Source organism: Amblyomma mixtum, chromosome 3, assembly GCF_055824585.1.
Source record: "Amblyomma mixtum isolate Tamu chromosome 3, ASM5582458v1, whole genome shotgun sequence".
Taxonomy (NCBI): domain Eukaryota; kingdom Metazoa; phylum Arthropoda; class Arachnida; order Ixodida; family Ixodidae; genus Amblyomma; species Amblyomma mixtum.
Window position 1 is genome coordinate 406656510 of NC_143014.1, and position 6536 is coordinate 406663045.

Genomic DNA, 6536 nt, shown 5'->3' on the forward strand with positions numbered 1-6536 from the left:
CTTTAGCATTCATTGTTACCATAACGTGAATTAGGTCAGCTCGTTTCTCCCTTTGTGCGGCTTTTTTGGCAAAAGTGAACGCTTGAGCGCAAATGATTTCAACTTCTGTAGAAAAATTAGTGCCTCTCGCGGACATTCTTCATTCATTCATCATAATCAGGACCACAGGATAGACAGGCATCTGAGTCGCACTTTGAGCCGATCTTCTGTCAGTTTTTTCGAGTTGCCCAAGAAAAGGTTGGGCTCTGGAAATGGAATCCCGTATCTTTTGAACAATCGCTGCTGGTCTCTTCTTCTGAGTACCAGTGCAATGGACAGAGCGAACACAGCAGACCACTAGGCTATCGTCACGCCCCACGCACCGGCTTCCATGGCAAATGATCGCTCACAGGAGGTTAGGCTGCAGAGAGTCAAACGAGCCAGTGACTTAGATAGGAATACTAACAAAAAACGGGCGACATAACCAGCGCTTTCCCTAACCATCACATGTCGAGGCGATGAGCGATGTAGAAAAATCAATGTGAACGAACTACATAGGGTGTGAAGGAGAATCACATCGGCGAGTAGAAGAACAGGCAAATTCTCTCAGGCTGCCACTCCCGTCACATGCAGCATGCCACCGGGGTGGACACTGTACATGTTTCAGTCTTAAAATGCAGCCTTCCTTAGATAAAAAAAAACGTTATTTCAGTTCTACGCGAAACATCGGCTGTGTTATCTCGCCTGCATGTGCTCAGGAGACCTGAAAGTTTCGCAGCAGTCTTTGAATCTAGAGAAAAGGGGTGACGGCAAAGCAATATTCAAGCTTCTTGCCAGAGTGGCTTTTGTGCCCTTCATGATTTTCACTTAGTTGTGCAGCTTTTGAAGATGTTTCCCGTTTGTATAGTAGGGAAATAATCATTTCCACTGTGAGTGGAAGTCTCACACGCGGGTTTATTTTGCTATGTTTGCTTTCTTTTTTCTTTCACGGCATTACTTAAGTTGAGATTTGAAGCGAATTGTTTTGCAGGATGCACTTATACGCAGGTTTAGCTGCGGATTGTGAGAGTGTCATCTGACGAGCGGAACTACAGCGAAGTCCCTCATAGGCTTTGTGGCGTAGTCTCTCGCGTGGGCGCTACGATATTACTTTGTTATGTGGTTTTGCAAGTGAAGTTACCTGTGCTGATCGTTAGGTGCTGTGCCCGCTGACGCGAAAACACGAACGAAGCCTCTGTTGGCTTAGTTCTGTTGGAATTGTAGCTTAGGTAGCTCGCGAGAACCCTAGAGATGCTACTTTTTGAGCCGCATTAAGTTTTCTGTATGTTACTTCTGCAGTGTTTGTAGTGCGAATTTTGCACAGTTATGCCTTGTCTGCTGCCATGCAGAACGGAAAGGAAGAACACATGGACAATTGTGGCAGTTGCAAACAGGAAACAGCTTGGGGCAAAACTGAAAGCCTAGCTCTGTCGCACCTCTCGGTGGACTGCTTCCCTGCCCAGATGGAATCTGAAATCGTTTCAGCCTTTCCGACCAATCGTAGACCAGTTCTAATTGTCTTTCTGTCTTCAAGTGTCATGCACGATGGCAACCCTTTGAAGAGGTCAGAACACCTGAACTTGGCATAGGGTTCGCGCTTCGTGTTCGCTGAGGAAGATTTTGGTTTATTTTTAAGTTTTACTTAGAGGGATCTCTGCAGTGTAATAAGTATTGCTTTGGTGTTGTTCTGGCGGGACGAGTGGGCTTCAGGCGCCACTTGCTTTTGCTGTGTGGCTTGGCGTTTGTTGTTTCGTCTGGCTCTCCTGCCAGAGAAATTCTGAGAGCTGGATATTGATAGCCGATGAGGAGCGGCCTGGAGGGCTGCAGAGCGGAAGATCATTCTTGCCCGTCCAGTCAGCTGAGCTGCGTAGGAGCAGCCCACCTTCCGGACTTACTGTCTGGCGGTGGGGGTGATGCCCTCTAGCCTAAGGGGATTAAAAACGCGGACTCTCGTCCGGCGCAGTCACGGCAGCGGCGACAGAACAGCAAGCCTCCCTGAAAGCAGCCAGCGCAGCTCTGCCAGTGCACCCTCATCTACATGACCAAGATAGTTGCCAAGGCCAGCCTTCAAGAGAGGGCCCAGGTGTCAGGTGGGTCCAGTCACCGTGTTTGACCGCGGCATCCGCCGTCAAAGGACAAGTTTCCTGCGATCGGTTTCCCTACCCCGCGTGGCATTGCACGTAGCCTTGATCTTGCACTGAAGAACAAGTGCGACCACCTGCAGACCGTGGGAACGCCACTGCGGACCTTCCGGTGTCTGCGCGAAAGAGATGGCATCCTCCTCACCCTCAAGCTCAACACGTGAAGGGGACGTGCTCCGTAATGAGAGAGTGTGTAATGAGTGCCAAAGTGGACTTTTCAGGACACGCCTTCCTCAACAGACCCGGCCTCGATCTAAGGATTTCAGGGAAGTAAAACCCTATAAAACTCGACATCGAGTACGGCCGAGAAGCTCCCTTTCACCTAAATTTCCGTCCGCTAAGACGTTCCCTTTTACTAAGAGGGACGCTCAGTTGCCGTTTACTTGTCCTTAATGTTAATACTTGTATAAAGTTTTCAGCGTCTTCCTCGTAACCACGTCTCCGATCTTCCTCGTCCCTTCTCCGGCCCGACCACTCTACCTCTGTCCCAACTGGTTGCCAGCGGGATTACAACCGTGATTTCTAACCTTTCGTGGTGAGCCAGTATGTCTAGGACCACAGCGTCCTACGCCCTCTACGCGTTTTTACGGTACCCGCGGCCACACATCTTCAGACAACTTCCCAAAAGCAATACGAGTCTGTTACGGCACATTACTTTGTAGGACAAAGTTGAGATATCAAGAAGAGCTGTGACCGTTCTGCATGTATAGCGTTCTCTTTAAATCTTTCAAAGCTAATTAAAAAGAACGGTAATAAAGATTTTCTTTTGCATTTCCGTTCATGGTTTACTTGTGCATGGCAATGTGCTTCCTGCGTTTCTTTTCTAGGCGGCTATATTTGATCTGGTTTTCTGTTTTCCAAAAGAAGGAAAGATGTATTTCACAGGCGCACATGCCAGATGCACTTTATTTCATTTCTCTTTGCAAGTTTATGCTCCTCTATGGCGACCACTGGGCGTCATTCACGCTTGTACTAGTAAAGATCCTCGCCCCTGCTGTCCAATTAAAGGAAAAATTACCTTGCGTTAGCCCCTGCCTTCCGGAAAAAAAATCCTGGTTACGTGCCTGGTTACAGGCATACGTAGCGCCAGATCAAAAGTTTGAAATGGGATTTTAATCAGACGCGCATTGATGGCATAATCACGTCCCAAAACACAATGGCAGTAATTCTGCTCATCAGTGCCTTGGAATATCCGTTGTCAGCAAAAAGAATATAAAGCTAAAATCCCCGCCAACTGACAAAATGAAATCCTCGGAACGACACGTATCAGACCGCCGAAGATCGGCGTGGTGGTGGCGCTTTCCGGTATAGTTTCGAGCACCTGCTGTCCTTCAACGTACACAGAAATCCCTGCACGCGGGCGCTTTCGCCTTTCGCCTCCATCAAACCAATGAGCTAGCGCTGACAAAACTCTCAGTAGAGAGGGACTCACGACACCCAGCGGCAAAAAGTGCTATGCCGCATGCAAACTGCTTTTTTATTTTCGGTGGCCGTGGTGAACTGAGACAATATTTTGCATGGCAGAGTATGGGAAACGTACACGCTGAACTACTAATTAATATTACGTTCTATAGAGCTATTTTCTTCAAGTCCTTCTCCAAGCAGTCATGCAATTTCTTGTTGACCTATTCTCCCAAAAAGATTTGCTTGAAAAACGTACTTGTATATAAGTATTGAAATTACATTACTATATATTATGCCACGGACAAAACACATATATCTCACTTCTAACAAATGTATTAAAAGATTCGAATATAATTACACAGCAGTGTGCGTGCATCCACACCACACAAAACCAATCCTAAGATGCGCCTGTATCGTTCGCAATCACCATAAGCAAGCTCACTTTAGCAAGCTGCAGTCGGTACAAAAAAAATTTGCTCGCTTTATTTTTTGCCGATATGACAGATGTTTTGCGCCTCCCTCTAATCGGTCTGCAATAGGTACCACACCACCTTGCTCATGTCATCATATTGAGAGCTTAAACTTCCTATCACCTTAAGTAATGCTCCAGAATTTCAATCTATTCGGATGAATTTAAAATTTTCGCAGCCATCATAAGTAGCGCAACTAAATATACCAGTTTCTAACTCTCCTACGTGTTTAAATGCACCTTTTGAACGCAGCATGCAACTTTGAAACTTTCCTTATGGCACTAATCGCGCTCTGTATTGGAGCAAAATGCTAGAGGCTGCTGATTTTAATTCACTGACATGTTTAATTCGTGTGTTCTTGTATCATAAACGCATATTTTAACCTTCCAGTTATGACATGTTTATTCTTTTGCTTCTCCCGTCCCCTCCTGCCATTGCCTCATGTCAGGGTTCAGTATGTCAGAATAAAATAAAGACGCTACAAATACCACCACCACTAAAGCGTCGCCTTTTCATACTGTAATCAAAATACAGAGCTACCCGCAGTCGGCATAAAGCTAATATAAGCGACGTCAACGCGCCCTGCTCGACTCGACTCTGTACTGGGCTCTAAATTACTGGGCTCCCATTAGTGGCGCCATCTGGGTTGCAAATGAATGGATACACGCATCCTGTGGTGTTTTTAAGCTCTGGCAGATGGAGCCACATAGTCTATATATGTCCAACAAAACGTTACATCGGTGTACATGGGTGTACCGTAGGAACTAACGCTGCTGTGCCATCTAAGCGTGTTAACGCGCGGCTTTGAAGCGGACAGCAGAAATTCTGTGCATATGTGCTAATAGTTAGGCGACACTAATGTACGCGGACGTACTGTCTCTGAGTTTTTATTTCCCCAAACACGGCGCGATTAAAGGCGGAACCGTGCATGTGAACACTTTCGACGCGCATCGTTCATCTCCTCAAGCAGAGTAATCCGAGATACAAGATCACACTGATAACGCCAATCCGTTGCGTGATGACATGTTCCAGTTGGCGATCATGCCGCGAAGCATGCGGCTTTTTTCCCGGACATATCCGCAGTACTGACCTTGGTGTTCAGCATCAAGGCGAGAAACTGGAACACCGCACTGGTGAAAGGCGAATGTGGACAAGCTTGCCTCCTTGCACTGCAGCCGCGTTTTCCGGGGCGTTGTTTGCCCAGTGATATCTCCAAGGCAACAATTTAAAGGAAGTGCGATTGACGTTCACTCACCTCCTGGGATGCCTTAGACGTGAGTTCAGTGCTCTACCCTGCTCCAAGTGCGCGGCTGCTGCCTAGTCACATCCGGAATGCACGCTGGGTTCCTCTTAATGCTCGCTGCATGAGCCGAGTTGCTCGTAGCTACGACAAGCCGCTCGTGGCTGCATTTCCAAAGTATCCGAGCTATGAGAGACAGCCGCTTTCTCTGGAGACCTGCAAGCGTGATCGGCGCAGCGATGGCAGTGGGTGCTCGCTCAGTGCGCTGATTTTTGGGCTGCTGAAGCAGCTTTGTCGCAAAAAAGAACAAGACGAATACACTAACTGTCCAGGTTCACCGGCGGCTTAGTTGTCCGGACCTGTTGCGCACAGCTTTTTGCTTGTATACATTATATGGATCATGGCTGCAAAGTCCCTCCTCAAACAAAGCTCGTAAGGGTGGTGGCGCCATCTGCTGCACTTGCCTCGAGTCACTGAAAATGCATCAACAACGACAAAAAAAAACGGCCTCAATAAAACAGCATTCCCCCGTTATAAAACTCCCTGAGCACCGCACGAAAAAAAACCGCGCTTAAGTTAAAAAAACTCCGTCCAATTGGAAAGGCTTTTGGCGGCAGTCCAATTACAAGTGTTACCAGATCTTATCTGCGCGAAGTGTCATGTTCACTACGTATCAGCACCGAGGCGACGGAGCGCTTGCCGTGCCCGAGGTGGTGGCCGCTCCCCTCGCACGCTCCTTGCCGATGGGCAAACAGCAGCCGTTTTGCACGCAACGGGCGGTGTTTTAGCAGACGACACACTGAGTCGGGATGCCTTCGTAGTCGCCTTTTCAAGCAAAGGCTGCCGAAACGGGAGCGCATTGAATTTCATGTGGGCTTCGTTATCACAGTTTATCGTCCCATAGCCTACGTGAATAACATTTCTTGAACGCTGACGAAATGAAAATATGCAGTTGTTGCGCCCGGACCGTTACGCGCGCACGGCTGATGGAACAGGCAGGCGAAAGTTTGGTTCCACGAGACCCCGGCGGACTTGCAGCCTCTACAAGGTGTTCCAGGGAAGACTAAATGATTCTCTAAAATTGGTTTCTTGGGGTAAATACGGTTTTTCAGCATAGTATTACCAGCGCTGGCGAACACGAGAAAACCGGTTAATCTTCTTAAGTAGTACGCTGGTTAACTAATTTAATTTATGACTATTAGTGTTAGGCGCCTAGTTTCAATTACAGATTCGTAGCCGGTAGTTAGTAATAGCCGCATTAGT